General features: G+C 38.1%; 2 non-coding genes and 1 pseudogene across 2 annotated transcripts; 2 read left to right on the top strand and 1 right to left on the bottom strand.

Moving 5' to 3' along the window:
- The first annotated feature begins 6,232 nt into the window (after window positions 1–6,232).
- LOC115517521 lies at window positions 6,233–6,311 on the top strand. The gene has a single exon (XR_003969962.1). It is a non-coding gene; the product is annotated as a small nucleolar RNA U2-19 (small nucleolar RNA).
- Window positions 6,312–6,478: 167 nt separating this feature from the next.
- On the top strand, window positions 6,479–6,548 carry LOC115517520. The gene has a single exon (XR_003969961.1). It is a non-coding gene; the product is annotated as a small nucleolar RNA U2-30 (small nucleolar RNA).
- A 12,743-nt stretch (window positions 6,549–19,291) lies between these two features.
- LOC115516464 lies at window positions 19,292–19,847 on the bottom strand (annotated as a pseudogene).
- Between the last annotated feature and the right edge of the window lie 6,022 nt (window positions 19,848–25,869).

Raw genomic sequence — 25,869 nt, 5'->3', positions numbered from 1 at the left:
AAAAGAGGTGTGTGTTAATGCTGAGTGGGCTGGTTTAGGTTTGATTTCTTTCAGTCAGGCTTTGTGAACATTGAGATGTCAGATGATGCATCCTGAAGATGGAGCTCTTCGATTCAAAAATCTTCATTTGAAGGCTTTTTACTTGAACCCAAACCAAAGTACTCTCAGTGCCTCTTTTCTAAACGTTCAGGAATAACCTATCACCGGTTCAGACTTTTCATAATCAGGGAGGATCATTTGCCTACCCTATAACAACATGACTCAGTGCTTATTTTTTTTTACACTTAATATATTTTTTATTTTTTTTAATTTTATTTTTTATTTTTTAAAATTTATATCCAAAGTAGTTAGCATATAGTGCAACAATGATTTCAGGGGTAGATTCCTTAGTGCCCTTTACCCATTTAGCCCACCCCCCCTCCCACAACCCCTCCAGAAACCCTCAGTTTGTTCTCTATATTTATGAGTCTCTTCTGTTTTGTCCCCCTCCCTGTTTTTGTATTTGTTTCCCTTCCCATATGTTCATCTGTTTTGTCTCTTAAAGTCCTCAGATGAGTGAAGTCATATGATTTTTGTCTTTCTCTGACTAATTTCACTTAGCATAATACCCTCTAGTTCCATCCACGTAGTTGCAAATGGCAAGATTTCATTCTCTTTGATTGCCAAGTAATACTCCTTAATATATATATATATATATATATATATGTTATATATATATATATATATATATATATATATATATATATATATATATATATATATAAAACGAAACAGCACACTTGTATCCCGTGGATAACTGCCTAGTAGGGCAATTGCTGGGTCATAGGGTAGTTCTATTTTTAATTTTTTGAGAAACCTCCATACTGTTTTCCAGATTGGCTGCACCAGCTTGCATTCCCACCAGAACTGAAAAAGAGATCCTCTTTCTCAGCATCCTTGCCAACATCTGTTGTTGCCTGAGTTGTTAATGTTAGCCGTTCTGACAGGGGTGAGGTGGTATCTCATTGTGGTCTTGATTTGTATTTCCCTGATGATGAGTGATGTTGAGCATTTTTTCACGTGCCGGTTGGCCATCTGGATATCTTCCTTGGAGAAGTGTCTGTTAATGTCTTTTGCCCATTTCTTCACTGGATTATTTGTTTTTTGGGTGTTGAGTTTGATAAGTTCTTTATAGATTCTGGATACTAACCCTTCATCTGATATGTCATTTGCAAATATCTTCTCCCATTCTGTCGGTTCCCTTTTAGTTTTGCTGATTATTTCCTTCGCTTTTAATAAAAAGCAGAAGCTTTTTATTTTGATGAGGTCCCAGTAGTTCATTTTTGCTTTTGTTTCCCTTGTCTCCAGATACGTATTGAGTAAGAAGTTGCTGTGGCCAAGATCAAAGAAGTTTTTGCCTGCTTTCTCCTTGAGGATTTTGATGGCTTCCTGTCTTACATTTAGGTCTTTCATCCATTTTGAGTTTACTTTTGTGTATGGTGTAAGAAAGTGGCCCAGGTTCATTCTTCTGCATGTCGCTGTCCAGTTTTCCCAGCACCACTTGAAGAGATGGTCTTTATTCCATTGGGTATTCTTTCCTGTTTTGTCAAAGATTAGTTGGCCATACGTTTGTGGGTCCATTTCTGGGTTCTCTATTCTGTTCCATTGATCTGAGTGTCCGTTCTTGTGCCAGCAGTGCTTATTTTTAAAACTGGATTTTAAAAATTAGTATAAATAACAGTAAGGAGTGAGCCACTTTTTATGGACACCCTATAGTTTTATAGTTCTTAATCCAAACTTAAAATTTTATATTTCTTCCTTATGGCAAAAACTACAAGCCACCATATGCACAGATTACACCGTGAGTTGGGTTGGCTCTCCCACAGCCTCTGAGGTAAATTACAAGAGTCCCAGCCATTATCATCTTCCTCCTCTTGTTTCAAAAAAAATTTTTTGTACATTTTGGCTACAGTATTGGTGTTAGAATATACCATAATATGGATCATCTCTACCTCTGTATTTATTTATCTATTACTAGACCTCAACCAAGGCCTTCTTTTTCCCCTTCCACCTCTTTGCCTGTAGGATGTACTGTATGTAGTCATGCACTTTGTATTAATATATTAGAAATCTACCAATCTGTTTTGTACTTTTTATACTGTTGGATAACTATAATCAAAACTTTTACTAGGGTATTGAATAAATTTATTACTATGAAATAAAAAAAAAAAACCCTGCAACACAGTTTGGATAATATTATGCCATACTGGGGAGTAGGGGGAGGAATGGCCTTGCCACAGGTTGTAGCACTCACCAAAATATTCTGCACTCCCCTTTCACATGTCACACCTGACTTGCAGCAGCGCAGAGCCATGGTTACTAGTTATGACTAATAAATTGTAAATGGAAGTAGAGTATGTCAATTATGGGCTGAGGCAGTAAAAAATCCATGTGTGATTTTATAGTCTCTTTATGGTGAATTAAAGCACAATGTATTACAGAGTGTGGCCACAACATGGTCGAACCTCCATTAGCTGGGGCCCCTGACTGACTACATGGAGAAAACAACCTGCTAATCTGTGTAAGAAATGCAGCATTAGCAAGAAATTTTTGTTGTGTTAAGCCACTGAGATTTGGATGGATTGTTTGTTATTGCAATATAATCTAGCTTATCTTGACCAATACACATACACAAACTAGCATTTATCAAGCACTTACTATATGCTAGTAATTATGCTGAACACTTTTCATCTTATCTATTAAACCCTCACAAAACCTTGTAGGACAGTACTATTATGCTGAAATGAGGAAACTGAGGCAGTGTGAGGACAAATAACTTGTCCAAGGTGGCCAGCTAAATGGAAAAGCTGGAAATGGAACCCAGGCAGTCTGGATGAAGATCTACCAAACTATTAACATAATATTATTAACAGGAATATTAACATAATCCTTGAGGGCAGGATTATGGGGAATGGTCACTCTTTGTTCTGTGTTTCTGTAATGTTACAGATTTTAAAACAACCATTCATTACCTTTGCAGTAAGCAATAAACAAATAAATGGGTACACAAACTATATGTTAGATACTTAAAGACTGAATTCAGAGATGGAAGTCAAGTGACACTGGAGAATGGTATAATCAAGGAATGCCTAAAAATGACTCTCTGCCACCCATAGCCATACCTAGTTTTATAGGTGAATTCCAGCAAGTAAGGTGAATCATAATATATTTCACAATAAAATTGGCTTAGTTTCTGCACAGGGGCAGGAGGAGATACCCATATATATTTTAACTTTCAGCAAGGAAGGAGTTAATAAAATAGGCTGTGCCAACAGCAGGATGAATGTTGTGGTTCTAGGAATGTCTTCCAGTATTTAAGAGCACTCTTCAAAAGAAAAGTAATTATAATAAAACAATTCTTTATACCTAAAAGTGGCCTCATTAAATGCACATTTTAAATGTTCCACTCAATCATATTTAAACAAAATATATATGGCATAATATATTATAATAAAGTGTACATGTGCTTATTCTGGCTGCCCTGGATCTGATTTTGAAAATTCAACAATGTCTGACTCTGGACAGGAGGAAACTGAAAGACCAAAATACAGTTTCCCCAGACTCTGGGCAGCTGGCTGTTCTTGGCTGCCTAGCCTCACTTGGCCTCTATTGTTTTTTGAGCCTGGTTGGTTCTCCAGCCTTCCTATTGATTCTATAAACTAACAATCCTTCCACAGTTGGTTTCTATTGCTTGGAAGCAGGAAGCTGACTACCAAGCAGTAGATACAGGCAACTGTATAATGTGAAGACACAGCACCTACAAAAAAATGAGCCACTTTTGAAGGTCTGAACAAGACATATGTTGTTATCTATAACATGTTAATAAATACACTTCACAGTTCAATTAGATTTGAGATGTTTTACATACAACCACATTTCTCCTAGGTTTGATCCTTTGCTTCCCTTCCAGGAATTGCTGTCATATCCGAGTGTCCCTAACTCCACACATAAATAGCCCTGTGCTTTATCACCAGTCATGTTTCTTTTATAACATCACACTTTCAAAAAAGTGTCATTATGTAACATGATCTACTCAACAGTAAAAATGCTATAAAGTTTTGGTTTAACATTATAAAAAATAAATTACTGAACTATCTTATTAGGTTAAGTTTAAAAGTCTATAAAATATAACACAGCCTCACCTATAACAAAATGAAAACCACCTGAGTTTCATTTGTCTTATGGAAATAATAATGCCTGTCTTATCTCCCAGTATTAACATAAGGATCAAATAATTCATGAACATTAATATGTTTAAGGTATGTGCCATATTTCATTAAATCTTAAGATACATCTACTGTAAGACCTATCATTAGTTTATATACCACAAAAAAAGAAACAATAAGGCCAATTAAAAACTATAACACATACTTTCTTAACACTTAGAAATTCTATTTCAAAACCTAGCAAAAGAGACATTTATGTAAGTAGACATAGATTGTTATATATAATTCTTGTGCAAATATTACAAGAAAAATATGAATGAAATAAATGGGTTAAGGTATTCTTAACAGTTTTCATTGAACCCAACACTCCCAAATCATTTCTCAACTCAATCACTGATAGCATGTTTTCCCACATAATATCATGATCTTTGCCAGCAGAAACATTGATGATATAGCATTTCTTATAAGAATCCACAAACTGTTTTTCTGGTTCAAGACAATGACAAAAGAGAACCTTAAAGTCACCTCCTTTCACAGACACGCTGAATCTTCAGCTACATACAGAACAATCCCCTCTGAAAGAAATCTAGAAACTAGCTGAGTGACTCTTACACATCAGGCAAGTGAGAAAAAAACTCCCACTGAAATGGGTAGGAAAGCCTCAGACACAATCTTACCCCTGGAGCAGCAACACACAACTAGGAGGGAGCTCACAACTCCCAGCTTCTCTCTGAGGAGAGAAGGGCTTGGACACCAGAGCTGGCACCACAACTTTTAAGACTTCTACCTGAGAAATGGACTCACAAAACATCTAGCTCTGAAAGCCAACAGGGACTTACATCCACGAGATCCACAGTCTATAGTGAACTAATAGTTCTTACAGGATTTGTGTGGACTCACCATGGCTTGGCCCTCAGAGCCCAGCGCAGAGGGAGCAGACTGAATCATGCCCGGTTTCCCCACGAAAGAAGCTATTGCTTACCTTTAAAGCTTTGGCTTGAGGGGCAGGTTTCTAATTTAAAACACTTCTGGAGGCCAACTGCAATATTCTCCAGAAACCACAGAGACTGGTAGGGACATCTTCCTGTTCTCCCTCTGCCTCACTCCAGGTAGGTCATCAGTATATCCCAAAAAGGAGCTCGTCCACATGTCTGGTGCCCCAGTTTTTGCAGCTGCTCCCAGAGGAAGCCCTCTAATGGGGCTTATGTTTGCAGGTACCACAAGACTGTAAGAGAGAAACCATTCTTAAGGAGGTATCCATCCCTCACTGCACACTGCAGAGGCAGCAGATTGACACGCAACCTTTTTGTGAAAGAGGCCTATTAGTTTATCTCTCAATAGCTGTGACCTGTGGGGCAGGCTTCTATCATAACACACATCTAGAGGCCCATTGCCATCGTCTCCAGAAACCAGGAACGCCAGCAGGCACCATCTTTGTGCTCTCCCTTTGTCCCACTCCACGTTACCAACGTCTTTGAGAAAGCAGCTTATGCATAACGGGTGCCACCCTGGCTTTTGTGGCTGCCCCCCAGAGGACACATCTCTTGATAACCTGGCACTGGTAGCCAGTGGGACTCGTGTTCATGGATTCAGTGGGTTGGTAGCAAACAAAGAAACAATTCTTAACTGTCTATCCCCCTCAGGGCTTGATGTGCAGAGGGAGCAGACAGAAACACACATCTCCCAGTCTGCCCCTGAAGGAGGTATATTTACATACTTAATTTAATTAATTTTTTTTTTTTTTGAGAGTGAGAGAGCATGAGCAGGGGAGGGGCAAAGAGAGAGGGAGAGAGAGAATCTTTTTTTTTTTAATGTTTATTTATTTATTTTCAGAGATGGGGGGAAGAGCAGAGAGAGGGAGAACAAGAATCTTGAGCAGGCCCTGCACTGTCAGTGTGGAGCCCAATGCAGGGTCGACCCACAAACCATGAGATCATGACCTGAGCCGAAATCAACAGTCTGACGCTTAAATGAATGAGCCACCCAGGTGCTCCAAGAGGTATATTTACATACTTTAAAAAGAAGTGGCTCAATGATGAAAATACCCAAATCTGAGTATCAGAGGCCTTCCAATCTACCTGATGCATGATCTTTGTAGTTCTGAGAAGCAAAAGTAATTTAAAACAATAAGGGCTTATGTCTAGAGTTAGGAATGCATGCGTGTGTGGATGTGTGTTCATAAAAGTGACAGTAAAATAGTGAGAACTTGTTGATGGATGAGTAAGATATCTGTGGGGGTCATTATGTATCTGTATGAAAGACTAATCAGCTCTAATCAATGATGAAAAGGTTTTAATACAGACCTTTATAACTACAAGGGTTTCTACACTTTCTCTGAGCTCAAAATGAAAAAATTTTGAAAGAAAGTTAAAAAGATGCTCCCTGAGTGTCTGCTTCTAATCTGTCTGCATTTAGTGCTGACTGAGATCTTCCCCTTTGGGACAATGAGAAATATTGGCACACCCTCAACTACTGGAAGCCACTAAGAACATAGAAGGCCATTTGGACAACCACAAAATTTTGAGAGAAAACCACAAAGAAGTCAGGATTGAATAATAAGGTTCATTGCCTAAATGAGACCACCTCTTCAAGACCGAGAAACGTGGTTGTTTTATCTAATGCACAGAAAATCAACAGAAAGAGTCAAGAAAAATGAATAGAGGAATATGTTCCAAACAAAACAACAAACTAAAACCTCAGAAAAATTCCTTAATGAAAGAGAGATAAGTGATTTACCTGACAAGAAGTTCAAAACAATGGTCATAAAGACCACTTGCTGAGGTCAGGAAAACAATGCATGAACAAAGTGAGAATTTCAACAGGAGATGAAAAATATAAGAAAGTACCAAACAGAAATCACATAGCTGAAGAATTTAATAATTGAACTGAAAAATTCAATAGAAGGTTTTTTTTTACATTTATTTATTTTTGAGAGACACAGAGAGACAGAGCACAAGTGGGGGAGGGACAGAGATAGAAGGAGACACAGAATCTGAGATGTCAGGCTCTGAAATGTCAGTACAGAGCCCGATGCGGGGCTCGAACTCACAAACTGTGAGATCGTGACCTGAGCAAAAGTCCAATGCTTGACCGACTAAGCCACCCAGGTGCCCCTCAATAGAAAGTTTTAATAGCAGATGAAGTGAAAGAAAGAAAAAATCAGCACACTCTAAGATAGGGCAGTAGAATTCATCCAAAAAGAGGAGCAAAAAGAAAAATAAAATAGGTTAAGGGACTAATAGGACAACATTAAGAGGCCCAACATTATAGGGGTCCCAGAAGGAGAAGAGAAAGGGGCAGAAAAAAGTCTTTAAAGAAGTAATGGCTGAAAACTTCCCTAACCTGAGAAAGGAAACAGACATCCAGATCCAGGAAGTTCGAAAGAAGATGAATTCAAAGAGACCCACACCAAGACACAGTATAATTAAATTATCAAAAGTTAAAGACAAGGACAAAATATTAAAAACAGCAAGAGAAAGACAACTTGTTATGTATAAGGAAACACCCATAAGACTATCAACAAATGTTTTCAACAAATTCTTGCAAGTCAGAAAGGAGTGGCATGATATATTCGCTGAGCTGAAAGAAAAAATCTGCCAACCAAAAATACTCTACCTGGCAAAAAAAAAATCCTTCAAAATTGAAGGAAAGAAAAAGAGTTTTCCAGACAAGCAAAAGCTGGAGGAGTTCAGCACCATTACACCGAATCCACAAGAAATGTTAAAGGAATTTCTTTAAGCTGAAATGAAAGGGGGCTAATTAGTAACAGGAAAACATATGAGAGTATAAATTTCATTGGTAAAGGTAAATATATGGTTAAGTTCACAATAATTTAATGTAATGGTGGTAGGTTAATCATTTATAAAACTAGTATGAAGGTTAAAAGACAAAAGTAGTGAAAAATAACTATAATTACAATAATTTGTTAATGGATACACAGACAAAAAATATAAATTGTTAAATCAAAAACATAAAAGGGGGGCAGTAAAAATGTAGAGCTTTATAATTAAGTTGGACTTAAGAGTTGTTGTCAACTTGAGGCTCTTGGGTAGCTCACTCAATTAGGCATCCAACTTCAGGTCAGGTCATGATTTCACTGTTGGTTTGTGGGTTCAAGCCCTGCATTGGGCTCTGTGCTGACAGCTCAGAGCCTGGAGCCTGCTTTGAATTCTGGGTCTCTCTCTCTCTCTCTCTCTCTCTCTCTCTACGTTTCCCTGGCTTGTGTTCTCTTTCTGTCTCTCAAAAATAAATAAATATTTTTTTAAAAAATTTTAAGTTATTATCAACTTAAAATAGACAGTTATAAATATGTTTTATGTAAGCCATGCTGTAACCACAAAGCAAAACCTATACTAGATTCATAAAAGATAAAGAAAAAGGAATCTAAGCATACCAATACAGAAAATCATCCAATCACAAACGAAGAGAACACAAGAAAAAGGAACAAAGGAATCAGAAAACGATGAACACAATGGTAAGTCCATACCTATCAATAATTACTTTAAACGTAAATGGACTAAATTCTCCTATTAAAAGACACAGAGTGGCTGAAGAGATTTTAAATATACAAATATCCCAACTATATGCTGCCTATAAGAGACTCATTTCAACTTTAAGAACACACACAGGGAAGGGAAGGTATGGGAAAAGACAGTGTATGCAAATGGAAATCAAATGACAGCTAAAGTAGCTATACTTGTATGAGGAAAAAATAGACTTTAAGACAAACCTGTAATAAGAGACAAAGAAGTTAATTATATAGGGGCACCTGGGTGGCTCAATTGGTTAAGCATCTGACTTCAGCTCAGGTCATGATCTTGTGGTTCATGAGTTCGAGGCCTGCTTTGGGCTCTGTGCTGACAGCTCAGAGCCTGGAGCCTGCTTTGGATTCTGTGTCTCCCTCTCTCTCTCTGGCCCTCCCCTTCTATCTCTCTCGCAAAAATAAATAGACATTAAAAAAATTTTTTATGATTTTTATGATTAAAAAATTTTCTAATGATAAAGGGGTCAATCCAGTAAGATGACGGAACATTTGTAAATTTACATACACCCAACATAGAAGCACCTAAATATATAAAGCAAATATTAACAGACCTAAAAGGAGAAATAAACAGCAATCCAATAATAGTAGGAGACTGCAATACCTCACTGTCATCATTGGATAGATCATCCAGACAGAAAATCAATAAAGAAACATAGGACTTAAACAACATGTTAGACCAGGTGGTCTTAACAGACATTTATAGGACATTCCATCCAAAAGCAGCAGAATAAACATTTTTCCCAAGCACACATGGGACATTCTCCAGGGTAGATCACAAAATAAATCTTAATAAATTTAAAAGACTGAAATAATATCAAGCATTTTTTCCCAAACACAATGGTATGAAACTAGAAAACAATTACAAGAAGAAAACTGGAAAACTGACAAGTTATGTGGAGATTAAACAACATGCTACCAAACAACCAATAGGTCAAAAAAGAAATAAAAATAGAAATCAAATTTTGAGACAAATGAAAATGAGAATATAACATACCAAAATTTATAGGATGCAGCAAAAGTAGTTTTAAGAGGGAAGTTCACAGTGATAAATACCTATATTAAGAAATAAGAAAGATCTCAAATAAACCACCCAACTTTATACCTTATGAAACTAAAAAAAGAATTAAGCCCTAAGTTAATAGAGGGAAGGAACTAACAAATATCAGAGCAGAAATAAATGAAGCAGAGACTAAAAAAATCAGTAGAAAAGATCAATGAAACCAAGAGCTGGTTTTTGAAAAGATAAACATTTAGCTAGACTCACCAAGGAAAAAACAGAGAGAAAACTCAAAATAAAATCAGATATTAAAGAGATGTCACAATTGACACAATGGAAATACAAATAAGAGAGTATTATGAACAACTTCATACCAACAAACTAGACAATGTAGAAGAAATGAATACATTCCTACAAACATACAACCTACAAAGACTGAATCATGAAAAAAGAGAAAATCTGAACAGACTAATTACTAGTAAGGAGATTGAATCAGTAATCAGAAACCGCCAACAAACAAAAGTCCAGATGGCTTCCCTGGTGAATTCTATCAAATGTTTAAAGAATTAATACAAATCCTTCTCAAACTCTTCCAAAAAATTGAAGAGGGGGAACACTTCCAAACTTATTTTATGAGGCCAGCATTAAATATCAAAACCAGATAAAGGCACTAAAACAAAAGGAAAATACAGACTAATATCCCTGATGAACACAGATGTAAAAATCCTCAACAAAATATTAGCAAACTGAATTCAATAATACATTAAAAGGATGCAGCAAAAGCATTTGACAAAACACAACATCCATTCATGATAAAAACTCTCAACAGAGTACAGAGAGAAAATACCTAAACATACTAAAGACAATATACAATGAGCCCACAGCTAACAGCATACTCAATTGTGAAAAACTGAAAGCTTTTCTTATAAGATCGGGAACAAGACAAGGATCTCTACCCTCACCACTTTTATTTAAAATAGTACTGGGAGTCCTAGCTAGAGCAATGATGCAAGATAAAGTAATAAAAAGCATCCAAATCAGAAAGTATACTGTCTCTACATGCAGATGACATGATACTATATATAGAAAACCCTAAAAACTTCACCAAAAAAAAACCTCATTAGAATAATAAGTTGTAGGATACAAAATCAATATACAAAAATGAGTTGAGTCTCTATACACTAATAACAAACTATCTAAAAGAGAAATTAAGAATACAGTTCCATTTACAATTGTTTCAAAAGAATAAAATGCCTACTCTAAGACATTGATGAAATAAATTGAAGTCACAAATGGAAAGATATTCCATGCTCATGGACTAGAAGAATTAATATTGTTAAAATGTCCATTCTACCCAAAGTAATCTACAGATTCAATGCAATCCTTATCAAAATTCCAATGGCATTTTTTCACAGAAATGGAAAAAACAATTCTAAAATTTGTAACAGAACCACAAAAGATCCCAAATAGCCAAAGCAACTCTGAGAAAGAGGAACAATTCTGCGGGCATCACACTTCCTGATTTCAAACTATATTACAAAGCTATAATAATGAAAACGGTATGGTATTGGCATAAACACAGCCACATAAATCAGTGAAATAGAACAGAGCCCAGAAATAAACCCATGCATATATGGTCAATTTATGACAAAGGAGCCAAGAATATACAATAAGTAAGGAATAACATAGCAGAGGAAAGGGCTCAATAAATGACATGTGAAACATGCCTGACAGTACTAACAGCAGGATGAAAGAGGCAGAAGAACAAAATAGTGACCTAGAAAACAGAGTAATGGAAGCTAATCAAGCTGAACAAAAGAAAGAGAAAAGAATAATGCAAAATGAGAATAGACTTAGGGAACTCAGTGATTCCATCAAATTTAATAACATTCACATTAGAGGAGTACCAGAAGAAGAAGAGAGAGAAAAGGGGGGCAGAAAATTTATTTGAAGAAATAATAGCTGAAAACTGTCCTAACCTGGGAAAGGAAATACATATATAGATCCAGGAGGCACAAAGATATACCAGGAGGCACAGAGGACCCTCAACGAAATTAACAAAAGCAGATCCACACCAAATCATATTATAATTAAAGTGGCAAAATATACTGATAAAGAAAAAATTATTAAAGCAGAAAGACAAAAGGAGATAGTTACATACAAGGGAAACCCCATAGGCTATCAGAGGACTTTTCAGCAGACACCTTCCAAGCCACAAAAGAGTGGCATGTTTTATTCAACATGCTGGGGAAAAAATAATCTGCAAGGCTATCATTCAGAAGAGAGAGAGAGAGAAAGAGAGAGAGAGAGAGAGATTCCCAGACAAACAAAAATTAAAGGAGTTCGTGATGAGTAAAGCAGCCCGGCAAGAACTATTAAAGACACTCTTCGGGGCGCCTGGGTGGCGCAGTCGGTTAAGCGTCCGACTTCAGCCAGGTCACGATCTCGCGGTCTGTGAGTTCGAGCCCCGCGTCAGGCTCTGGGCTGATGGCTCAGAGCCTGGAGCCTGTTTCCGATTCTGTGTCTCCCTCTCTCTCTGCCCCTCCCCTGTTCATGCTCTGTCTCTCTCTGTCCCAAAAATAAATAAACGTTGAAAAAAAAAAAAAATTTAAAGACACTCTTCAAGTAGAGACCAAAAGTGACAGTACAAAGGTAAGAAACACAAACACAGTAAAAATGAATATTTTTATAAAATATCAGTCAAGGTACTCACAAAATAAAAAGATGTAATATATGACACCATATACTTAAAACGTAGGGAGAAGAGGAGTAAGAATGGGTTCAAACTTAAATGACCATCAACTTAATGTAGACTGCTATATACAAAAGAGGTTATATACAAACCTAATGGTAATCATATGTCAAAAGCCACTAAAATATGCAAAGAATAAAGAGAAAGAAATCCAAATGTATCACAAACAAACAGTAAACCAGGAAAAAGAGAAAGACCAGAAAGGATCAGAGAAAATCTTCAGAAACAGCCATAAAACAAGAAATAAAATGGCAATAAATACATATCTATCAATAATTACTTCAAATGTAAATGGACTAAATGCTCCACTCAAAAGACATACAGTGACAGATGGATAAAAAAACAAAACCCATCCATATACTGCCTACAAGAGACTCATTTTAGTCCTAAAGACACCTGCAAATTCAAAGTGCGGGGATGGAGAAACATCTAACATGCAAACAGATGTCAAAAGAAAGCCAGTGTAGCAATACTTATATCAGACAAACTAGACTTTAAAACAAACACAATAACAAGAGACAAAGAAGGACACTATATAATAATAAAGGGGACAATCCTACAGGAAGATATGACAATTGTAAATATTTATGCACCCAACACAGAGGCACCCATATACATAAAACTGTTAATAACAAACATAAAGGAACTAATCTGATAATAACACAATAATGGTAGGGAACATTAACACGCTACTTACATCAATGGACAGATCATCTAAACAGAAAATCAATAAGGAAACAATGGCTTTGAATGACACACTGGAACAGAACATTCCATCCTAAAACTCCAGAATACACATTCTTTTCAAGTGCACATAGAACATTCTCCAGAACAGATCACACAATAGCCCACAAAACAAGCTTCAACGATTTCAAAAAGATTAAAATCATACCATGCATCTTTTCTGACCATAATGAATAGAAGTCAACCACAAGAAAATATCTGGAAGACCACAAATACATGGAGGTTAAATAACATGCTACTAAACAACGAATGCATCAACCAGAAATAAAAGCAGAAATTAAAAAGTACATGGATACTGGGGCCCCTGGGTGGCTCAGTCGGTTGAGCATCCAACTTTGGCTCAGGTCATGATTTCACGGCTCATGAGTTCAAGCCTCACATCAGGCTCTGTGCTGATAGCTCAGAGACTGGAGTCTGCTTTGGATTCTGTGTCCCTCTTTCACTGTGCCCCTCCCTTGCCCATGCTCCTTCTCTCTCTCTCTCTCTCTCTCTCTCTCTCTCTCTCTCTCTCTCTCTCTCTGTCTCTCTCTCTCAAGAATAAATAAAACATTAAAAAAATTTAAAACAAGGTACATGGATACAAAAATGAATACACAATGGGTCATAATCCTTGAGATGCAGCAAAAGCAATTCTAAGAGGGAAGTTTACATGTCAACAAACTAGACATCTAGAAGAAATAAATAAATTCCCCAAAACCTCCCAATATGTAATGAGGAAGAAATAGGAAATTTGAACAGACCAGTTTCCATCAATGAAGTTAAATCAGTAATCAAAAAACTCCCAACAAAAAAAAGTTCAGGACCAGATGGCTTCAAATCCTACCAAATATTTATTTATTTATTTATTATCATATTTATTTTTTCCAACTGTCCCTGCAAGAGGTTTTATGTATTCTATTTTACAGAAGAGGAACCCGAGACTCAGAGAGGCAAGATAACTTTTCCAGGGTTGCTCAGGTTACAGTTAGAATTATAAGTCAGATCTAGATAACTAGGCAAAGCATCAGCTTTTTTTCTTTTATTATTATTTTTTTAAATATGAAATTTACTGTCAAATTCGTTTCCATACAACACCCAGTGCTCATCCCAACAGGTGCCTTCCTCAATACCCATCACCCACCCTCCCCCTCCTCCACCATCAACCCTGTTTGTTCTGTTTTGTTTTTTAATTTTTTTTAACGTTTATTTATTTTTGAGACAGAGAGAGACAGAGCATGAATGGAGGAGGGTCAGAGAGAGGGAGACACAGAATCGGAAACACGCTCCAGGCTCTGAGCTGTCAGCACAGAGCCCGACGCGGGGCTCGAACTCACGGACCGCGAGATCATGACCTGAGCCGAAGTCGGCCGCTTAACCGACTGAGCCACCCAGGCGCCCCTGTTCTCAGTTTTTAAGGGTCTCTTATGTTTTGGCTCCCTTCCTCTCTAACCTTTTCTTTTTTCCTTCCCCTCCCTCATGGTCTTCTGTTAAGTTTCTCAGGGTCCACATAAGAGTAAAAACATACGGTATCTTTCTCTGTATGACTTATTTCACTTAGCATAACACTCCAGCTCCATCCGCGCTGCTACAAAAGGCCACATTTCATTCTTTCTCATTGCCATGTAGTATTCCATTGTGTGTATAAACCACAATTTCTTTATCCATTCATCAGTTGATGGACATTTAGGCTCTTTCCATAATTTGGCTATTGTTGAGAGTGCTGCTATAAACATTGGGGTACAAGTGCCCCTATGCATCAGTACTCCTGTATCCCTTGGGTAAATTCCTAGCAGTGCTACTGCTGGGTCATAGGGTAGGTCTATTTTTAATTTTTTGAGGAACCTCCACACTGTTTTCCAGAGCGGCTGCACCATTTGCTTCCCACCAACAGTGCAAGAGGGTTCCCATTTCTCCACAACCTCACCAGCATCTGATTTGTTCATTTTAGCCACTCTGACTGGTGTGAGGTGATATCTGAGTGTGGTTTTGATTTGTATTTCCCTGATGAGGAGCAACGTTGAGCACTTTTCATGTGCCTGTTGGCCATCTGGATGTCTTCTTTAGAGAAGTGTCTATTCATTTTTCTATTCATATTCAGTTTACTGCCCATTTCTTCACTGGGATTATTTGTTTTTCAGGTGTGGAGTTTGGTGAGTTCTTTATAGATTTTGGATACTAGCCCTTTGTCCGATATGTCATTTGCAAATATCTTTTCTCATTCTGTTGGTTGCCTTTTAGTTTTGTTAATTGTTTCCTTTGCAGTGCAGAAGCTTTTTATCTTCATGAGGTCCCAATAGTTCATTTTTGCTTTTAATTCCCTTGCCTTTGGGGATGTGTCAAGTAAGAAATTGCTACGGCTGAGGTCAGAGAGTTTTCCTGCTTTCTCCTCTAGGGTTTTGATGATTTCCTGTCTCACATTCAGGTCCTTTATCCATTTTGAGTTTATTTTTGTGAATGGTGTAAGAAAGTGGTCTAGTTTCATGCTTCTGCATGTTGCTGTCCAGTTCTCCCAGCACCATTTGTTAAAGAGACTGTCTTTTTTCCATTGGATATTCTTCCTGCTTTGTCACAGATTAGTTGGCCATACTTTTGAGGGTCTAATTCTGGGTTTCTATTCTATTCCATTGGTCTATGTCTCTGTTTTCATGCCAATACCATGCTGTCTTGATGATTACAGCTTTGTAGTAGAGGCTAAAGTCTGGGATTGTGAAGCTTCCCGCTTTGGTCTTCTTCTTCAATATTTCTTTGGCTATTCGGGGCCTTTTGTGGTTCCATACCAATTTTAGGATTGCTTGTTCTAGCTTCAAGAAGGCTGCTGGTGCCATTTTGACTGGGATTGCATTGAATGTGTAGATAGCTTTGGGTAGTATTGACATTTAACAATATTTATTCTTCCAACTCATGAGCACAGAATGTTTTTCCATTTCTTTATATCTTCTTCAATTTCCTTCATAAGCTTTCTATAGTTTTCAGCATACAGATCTTTTACATCTTTGGTTAGGCTTATTCCTAGGTATTTTATGCTTCTTGGTGCAATTGTGAATGGGATCAGTTTCTTTATTTGTCTTTCTGTTGCTTCATTATTAGTGTATAAGAATGCAACTGATTTCTGTACATTGATTTTGTATCCTGAGATTTTGCTGAATTCATGTATCAGTTCCAGCAGACTTTTGGTGGAGTCTATAGGGTTTTCCATGTATGATATGTCATCTGCAAAAAGGGAAAGCTTGACTTCCTCTTTGCCAATTTTGATGACTTTGATTTCCTTTTGTTGTCTGATTGCAGATGCTAGAACTTCCAACACTATATTAAACAACAGCGTTGGGAGTGGACATCCCTGTCGTGTTTCTGATCTCAGGGGGAAAGCTCTCAGTTTCTCCTCATTGAGGATGATGTTAGCTGTGGGCTTTTCATAAATGGATTTTATGATGTTTAAGTATGTTCCTTCTATCCCAACTTTCTCGAGGGTTTTTATTAAGAAAGGATGCTGAATTTTGTCAAATGCTTTTTCTGCATCAATTGACAGGGTCATATGGTTCTTTTCTTTTATTAATGTGTTGTATCACATTGATTTGCAAATGTTGAACCAGCTCTGCAGCCCAGGAATGAATCCCCCTTGATCATGGTGAATAATTCTTTTTATATGCTGTTGAATTCTATTTGCTAGTATCTTATTGAGAATTTTTGCATCCATATTCATCAGGGATATTGGTCTGTATTTCTCTTTTTTTACTGGGTCTGTGTCTGGTTTAGAAATCAAAGTAATACTGGCTTCATAGAATGAGTCTGGAAGTTTTCCTTCCCTTTCTATTTTTTGGAATAGCTTGAGAAGGATAGGTATTATCTCTGCTTTAAACGTCTGGTAGAACTCCCCTGGGAAGCCATCTGGTCTGGACTCTTATTTGTTGGGAGATTTTTGATAACTGATTCAATTTCCTCACTGGTTATGGGTCTGTTCAAGCTTTCTATTTCCTCCTGATTGAGTTTTGGAAGTGTGTGGGTATTTAGGAATTTGTCCATTTCTTCCAGGTTGTCCAGTTTGTTGGCATATAATTTTTCATAGTATTCCCTGATAATTGCTGTATTTCTGAGGGATTGGTTGTAATAATTCCATTTTCATTCATGATTTTATCTATTTGGGTCATCTCCCTTTTCTTTTTGAGAAGCCTGGCTAGAGGTTTATCAATTTTGTTTATTTTTTCAAAATCCCAACTCTTGGTTTCATTGATCTGCTCTACAGTTTTTTTAGATTCTATATTGTTTATTTCTGCTCTGATCTTTATTATTTCTCTTCTTCTGCTGGGTTTGGGGTGTCTTTGCTGTTCTGCTTCGATTTCCTTTAGGTGTGCTGTTAGATTTTGTATTTGGGATTTTTCTTGTTTCTTGAGATAGGCCTGGATTGCAATGTATTTTCCTCTCAGGACTGCCTTTGCTGCACCCCAAAGCATTTGGATTGTCGTATTTTCATTTTCATTTGTTTCCATATATTGTTTAATTTCTTCTCTAATTGCCTGGTGGACCCATTCATTCTTTAGTAGGGTGTTCTTTAACCTCCATGCTTTTGGAGGTTTTCCAGACTTTTTCCTGTGGTTGATTTCAAGCTTCATGGCATTGTGGTCTAAAAGTATGCATGGTATGATCTCAATTCTTGTATACTTATGAAGGGCTGTTTTGTGACCCAGTATGTGATCTATCTTGGAGAATGTTCCATGTGCACTCGAGAAGAAAGTGGGATGCAGAGTTCTAAATACATCTGTCAAGTCCATCTGATACAATGTATTATTCAGGGCCCTTGTTTCTTTATTAATCCTGTGTCTAGATGATCTAGCCATTATTGTAAGTGGGGTATTAAAGTTCCCTGAAGTTACCACATTTTTATCAATAAGATTGCTTATGTTTGTGATTATTTTCTATATTTGGGTGCCTCCGAATTTGGTGGCTAGACATTTATAATTGTTAGCTTTTCCTGATGGATAGATTCTGTAATTATTATATAATGCCCTTCTTCTCTTGTTACAACCTTTAATTTAAAGTCTAGTTTGTCTGATATAGTAAGGCTACTCCAGCTTTCTTTTGACTTCCAGTAGCATGATAGATAGTTCTCCATCCCCTCACTTTCAATCTGAAGGTGTCCTCAGGTCTAAAGTGAGTGTCTTGTAGACCGCAAATAGATGGGTCTTGTTTTTTTTATCCATTCTGATACCCTATGTCTTTTGGTTGGAGCATTTAGCCCATTTACATTTAGTGTTATTATTGAAAGATATGGGTTTAAAGTCATTGTGATGTCTGTAAGTTTCATGCTTGTAGTGATGTCTCTGGTACTCTGTGGTCCTTGCAACATTTCACTCACAGAATCTCCCTTAGGATCTCTTGTAGGGCTGGTTTAGTGGTGATGAATTCCTTCAGTTTTTGTTTGTTTGGGAACACCTTTATATCTCCTTCTCTTCTGAATGACAGACTTGCTGGATAAAGGATTCTCAGCTGCATATTTTTTCTGTTCATCACATTGAAGATTTCCTGCCATTCCTTTCTGGCCTGCCAAGTTTCAGTAGATAGGTCTGTCACTAGTCTTATCGGTCTCCCTTTATATAGAGTTAGAGTATGTTTATCCCTAGCTGCTTTCAGAATTTTCTCTTTATGCTTGTATTTTGCCAGTTTCACTATGATATGTCATGCAGAAGATCAATTCAAGTTACGTGTGAAGGGAGCTCTCTGTGCGTCTTGGATTTCAATGCCGTTTTCCTTCCCCAGATCAGGGAAGTTCTCAGCTATGATTTGTACAAGTACACCTTCAGCCCCTTTCTCTCTCTCTTCCTCTTCTGGAATTCCTATTACATGGATATTGTTGTGTTTGATTGCATCACTTAGTTCTCTAATTCTCCCCTCATACTCCTGGATTTTTTTTATCTCTCTTTTTCTCAGCTTCCTCTTTTTCCATAATTTTATCTTCTAATTCACCTATTCTCTCCTCTGCCTTTTCAATGCGAGCTGTGTTCACCTCCATTTTATTTTGCACCTCATTTATAGCATTTTTTAGCTCCTCCTGTTTCTTTTCTTTCTTTCTTTCTTTCTTTTTTTTTTTTTTTTAGCTTACACAAAGGCAGTTTATTACCAGAAAACAATAATTTGAGGAATCCTGTTCACAGACGGCGACCACAGCGACCCCCCTTCCTGTGGGTGTTATCGGAGGGGATGGGGGTGACATCCTCAATCCACCCAATCTTCATTCCTGAGCGGGCAAGGGCTCTGAGGGCCGACTAGGCCCCAGGTCTGGGGGTCTTGGTTCTATTTTCTCCTGTGGCCCGGAGTTTGATGTGGACAGTGGTGATGCCCAGCTCCTTGCACCTGTGGGCTACATCCTGGGCAGCCAACATGGCAGCGTAGGGAGAGGACTCATCTCAGTCAGCCTTCATCTTTATCCCACCAGTCACACGGCAGATGGTTTCCTTGCCAGAAAGATCGGTGACATGGACAAAAGTGTCACTGAAGGATGCAAAGATGTGGCACACGCCAAACACATTTTCTCCTTCAGCTACCTGAGGTCCAAGGCTCATGACCTGTTCTTCTTTCTTTTCTCTCCTCTTTCGAGGTGCCATTTCTGCACATCTTCCCTAGACTCTGCAACCAGAAAGCCTCCTGTTTCTTAGTCCCTTGATCTCTGTAGCAATAGATTCTTTGCTGTCCTCTATACTTTTTTCAAGTCCAGTGATTAATTTTATGACTATTATTTTAAATTCATGTTTTGTTATGTTGCTTAAATCGTTTTTGATCAATTCGTTAGCTGTCGCTACTTCCTGGAGTTTCTTTTGAGGAGAATTCTATCGTTTTATCATTTCGGATAGTCCCTGGAGTGGCGCAGAACTGCAGGGCACTTCCCCTGGGCTGTCCGGAGTAACTTGGGTTGGTGGGCGGGGCCGCAGTCAGACCCCATGTCTGTTCCCAGCCCACGGCTGGGGCCACAGTCAGACTGGTGTGAACCTTATCTTCCCCTCTCCCAGGGGCAGGACTCACTGTGGAGTGGTGTGGCCCCTGTCTGGGCTACTTGCACACTGCCAGGCTTGTGGTGCTGCTTTGATGGGATCTGGCGTACTAACCGGGGTGGATCCGCAAGGTGCATGGGGGTGGGAGGGGCAGGCTTGGCTCGCTTTGCCATTGGTGGTCCCCTGTGGGAGGGGCCCTGTGGCACCAGGAGGGAGGCAGACCCATCAGAGGGATGGATCCACAGAAGCACAGCATTGGGTGTTTGCATGGTGCAAGCAAGTTCGGTGAGGTGAACTGGTTCCCTTTGGGGTTTCGGCTGGGGGATGGGAGAGGGAGATGGCGCTGGCCAGCGCCTTTGTTCCCCTGCTGAGCTGAGCTCTGTCGACCGGAGCTCAACACCTCTCCCTCCCAGTGTCCTCTTGCCCTCCTGCTCTCTAACTAGAGCTGTTGACTTATAACATTCCAGATGTTAAGTCCCGCTGGCTGTCAGAACTCACTCCTTCCAGCCCCTGTGCTTTTGCAAGCCAGACTCGGGGGCTCTGCCTTGCCTGGCGGGCTGCTCCTCCACTGCCCCAGCTCCCTCCCAACAGTCCAGGTAGCACGCACCACCTCTCCGCCCTTCCTACCCTCTTCCGTGGGCCTCTCGTCTATACTTGGCTCCAGAGAGTCCGTTTTATTAGTCTTCTGGTGGTTTTCTGGGTTGTTTAGGCAGATGTGGGTGGAATCTAAGTGATCAGCAGGACAAGGTGAGGAAGCGTCCTCCTATGCCACCATCTCAAGCTTCCTCTCCTATTTTTTAATTAATTAATTAATTTTGAGAGGAAGGGAGGGGCAGAGAGAGAGGGAGAAAGAGAATCCTAAGCAGGCTCCATGCCCAGTGTGAAGCCCAACACGAGGCTCAATCTCACAACCATGAGATCATGACCTGAGCTGGACACTTAACTGACTGAGCCACCTAGGCACCCCTCTATCAAACACTTAAAGAGGAGTTAATATCTCTTCTTCTCAGACTATTGCAAAAAATAGAAAAGGAAGGAAAATTTCCAAATTTGTTCTATGAGGCCAGTGTTACCCTGATACCAAAACCAGATAAAGACACCCCCCCCCCAAAAAAAAGAACTATAGGCCAATATCTCTGATGAACATAGATGCAAAAATGTTCAACAAAATAACAGCAAACTGAATCCAAGAATACATTTAAAAAAATCTTTCACCATAATCAAGTGAGATTTATTCTTGGGAAAGAGTGGCTCAATATTTGCACATCAATCAATGTGATACATCACATAGGAGAAAGGACAAGAACCATATAATCATTTGAATAGATGCAGAAAAAGCATTTGACAAGTGCCACATCCATTCATGATAAAAACCCTCAACAAAGTAGATTTAGAGGGAACATATCTCAACATAATAAAGGCAATATATGAAAAACCCATAGATAACATTATACCCAAGGGTGAAAAACTGAGAGCTTTTCCCATAAGGTCAGGAAGAAGACAAGGATGTCCACTTTCACCACTTCTATTTAACACATTACTGGAAGTCCTAGCCATAGCAATCAGACAAGACAAAGGAATAAAAAGCATCCAAATTGGAAAGGAAGAAGTGAAACTTCCACTACTTGCAAATGACATGATACTACTATATATAGAAAACCCAAAAGACTCCACCAAAAACCTCCTAGAACTGATAAATTCAGTAAAGTTACACGATGAAAAATCAACATACAGAAATTGGTTGCATTTCTATATACCAATAATGAGCCAGCAGAAAGTGATATTAAGAAAACAACCCATTTAGGGGTGCCTGGCTGGCTCTGGCAGTAAAGCATGTGACTCTTAACCTCAGAGTCATGAATTCAAGCCCCACATTGGGCATGGAGTCTACTTAATTAAAAAAAAAAATTTTTTTAAGAGAAAACAGTCCCATTTACAATTGTACCAAAACTAATGAGATATCTAGGAATAAAACTAACCAAAGAGGTGAAAGACCTGTACTCTGAAAACTACAAAACACTGATGAAAGAAATGGAAGACAACACAAAGAAATGGAAAGACATTTCAAGCTTATGGATTAGAAGAACAAATACGGTTAAAATGTCCATACTACCCAAAGCAATCTACATATTTAATGCAATCCCTAGCAAAATCCTAACAGCATTTTTCACAGAACTAGAATAATCCTAAAATTTGTGTGGAACCACAAAAGACCCAGCCAGCCAAAGCAATCTTGAAAAGGAAAAGTAAAGCTGGAGACATCACAATTCTGGACTTCAAGTTATATTACAAAGATGGAGTAGTCAAAACAGTATGGTACTGAGGCAAAAAGAGACACAAAGATCAGTGGAACAGAATAGAAAATCCAGAAGTAAACCCACAATCATATGGTCAATTAATCTTTGACAAAGCAGGGAAGAATATCCAATAGGAAAAAAGACAGTCTCTTCAACAAGTGGTGTTGGGAAAACTGGACAGCAACATGCCAAAGAAAGAATGTGCACCACTTTCTAATACTATATGCAAAAATCAATTCAAAATGGATTGATGGCCTAAATGTGAGATCTGAAACCATAAAAATCCTAGAATACAGGCAGTAGCCTCTTTGACATCATCTGTAGCAACTTTTTCCTAAACAGATCCCCTGAGGCAAGGGAAACAAAAGCAAAAATAAACTATTGGGACTACATCAAAATAAAAAGGTTCTTCACAGTGAAAGAAACAATCAATAAAACTAAAAGGCAACTTACTGAATGGGAGAAGATATTTACAAATGACATATCCAATAAAGGGCTAGTATTCAAATATATAAAGAACTTATACAACTCAACACCAAAAAACAAATAATCCATGTAAAACATGGGCAGAAGACATGAACAGACAGTTCTCCAAAGAAGACATCCAGATGGCTAATAGACACATGAAAAGATGCTCAACACCACTTACCATCAGGAAAATGCAAATCAAAACTACAAGAGATATCACCTCACATGTCAGAATGGTTAAAATCAACAACAGAAGAAACAACAGGTACAGGTAAGGATGTGGAGAAAAAGGAACTCTCTTGCACCATTGGTGGGAATGTAAACTGGTGCAGCCACTATGTAAAACAGTATGAAAGTTCCTCAAAAAGTTAAAAATAGAACTACTCCATAATACAGCCATTGCAGTCCTGGATATTTACCCAAAGAATACAAAAATACTAATTCAAAAAGATACAGCACCTCATGTTCATTGCAGCATTATTTACAAGAGCCAAGATATGATAGCAGTCCAAGCGTCCATCAATTAATAAATGGATAAAGAAGATGTGATGTATGTATACAACGGAATATTATTCAGCCATAAAAAGAATGAAATTTTGCCATTTACAATATGGATGGAGCTAGAGAGTATAACGTTAAGCAAAATAAGTCAGTCAAAGAAAGAAATACCATTTGATTTCCCTCATGTGTGGAATTTAAGAAACAAAACAAAGGAGCATGGGGGTGGAGGAAGAGAGAGAAAGAAACAAACCAAGAAACAGACTCTTAACTATAAAGCACTGATGGTTATCAGTTCCACTGCAACTATGTAACCACCATTGGTTAAACAGATTATGGGGATTAAGGATCGCACTTGCTGTGATGAGGACCAGGTGGTGAATGGAATTGTGGAATCACTATATTGTACACCTGAAACCAATATAACAATGTATGTTAACTAGAATGAAAATAAAAACTTAAAAAAAAAAAAACTGTTCTAAACAACACAAAACAAAAACAAAAACATGTTCCTCAAAAATATTTAAATAGAAATTACCATATGGCCCAGCAATTTCACTTCTGGATATTTATCCAAAGAAAATTAAACCACCAGCTAGAAAAGATATATACACCCACATGTTCATAGCAGCATTACTAACAATAGCCAAGACATGGGAAAAATTTAAGTGTCCATTGTTAGATGAATGTATAAAGAAGTTTGTTTATATATACATATATAGAAATACAAATACAAATAGTGGAATATTATTCCACAATAAAAAAGGGAATCCTGTCATTTACAACAACTCAGATGGAGCTTTAATACATTACGGTAAGTGAAACAAGTCAGAAAGAGAAAGACAAATACTCTATGATCTCACTTATATGTTCTATCTAACAAAACGAACAAATAAATTCACGGATATAGAGAAAAAATTAGTAGTTGCCAGAGGTAGGGTGTGGGGAGCAAAATGACTGAAAGGGTCAAAAGGCACAAACTTCCAGTTATAAGTTAAATTACACCTGGGGATACAACGTAGGCATAATGACTATAGCCAACAATATTGTATATTTGAAAGTTGCTCGGGGCGCCTGGGTGGCGCAGTCGGTTAAGCGTCCGACTTCAGCCAGGTCACGATCTCGCGGTCCGGGAGTTCGAGCCCCGCGTCAGGCTCTGGGCTGATGGCTCAGAGCCTGGAGCCTGTTTCCCTCTGTGTCTCCCTCTCTCTCTGCCCCTCCCCCGTTCATGCTCTGTCTCTCTCTGTCCCAAAAATAAATAAACGTTGAAAAAAAAAAAAATTTAAAAAAAAAAAAAAAAAAAAAAAGAAAGTTGCTAAGAGGGTAAATGTTAAAAGTTCTCATCACACACAAAGAAACAAACCCAAATTTGTAACTATGTATGGTGAGGAATGTTAATTGAACTTACTGAAGTAATCATTTTGCAATACATACATATATAAAATCCTTGTTATGTTATACATGAGTTATATCTCAATTGAAAAAACAAAATAGGGGCACCTGTGTGGCTTAGTCAGTTGAGCGTCCAATTCTTGATTTTTGTTCAGGTCATGATCCCAGGATCCTGGGATCAAGCCCCGCGTTGGACTCCATGCAGAGCAAGAAACCTGCTTGAGTCTCTCTCTCTCTCTCTCTCTCTCTCTCTCTCTCTCCTCTCTCTCTCTCTCTCTCTCCCGCTGCCCCTGTCCCTCACTTGCTTGCTCACTCGCTCTCTCTCAAATACAATTTAAAAATAAAAAATAAATAAAAATCACTAGAGAACACACCAATGATTCCATTAAACTAGAAGTTGAGATTGTCACCTGGCTACCTCATTGCAAGTAAACCAACAGGCAAAGGAGGAGGCTAGAGTGTGCTGGCTAGAGTGACTATTAAGGAGAAATCGTATTCCTGTGGCACAAAAGGGATAAGGAGGAATATGTGTGAAATGCGGGAGATCTTTTGGGGTACCTCTCAGAACTGTGTTCTGTGATAAATTGTGTAACTGATTGCTATACTTTTTGCTAAAGTGTAAAATTTACAGTATTTTGTTGCTCAGAAGAAATTCATCGAAAACATAGGGCCAAAAGTGTGATAAAGAAACAAGGATCTATGTTTAAGATTTGTGGTGTTTCTTTTTACGTCTTATACATTTTTCCTATGCAAAACGGTAAAAAGAAGGATGGATACAGAAATGTGGATGCCAACAGCCACACAGACGTTTGAAGGTGTGAGAATACATGAACCAGTAAAAGTGTTAACTGAAACTTAAATCTCACAAATAAGCAGAAAATATCATTTCTAGCAAACTATATACAGTGTTCTTCAAACAGTATTAAGAATAAAATACTTTGCAATTCCAGTAAGTTGAAATTTATGGTATAAGGCAAGGAAGGGGTGCAAGTAGCTATATGACTTTGGTAAATT

The sequence above is a fragment of the Lynx canadensis genome, chromosome B3, assembly GCF_007474595.2.
Source record: "Lynx canadensis isolate LIC74 chromosome B3, mLynCan4.pri.v2, whole genome shotgun sequence".
In the NCBI taxonomy this organism is placed as follows: Eukaryota; Metazoa; Chordata; class Mammalia; order Carnivora; family Felidae; genus Lynx; species Lynx canadensis.
This window is presented reverse-complemented; position numbering and strand designations above follow the sequence as displayed.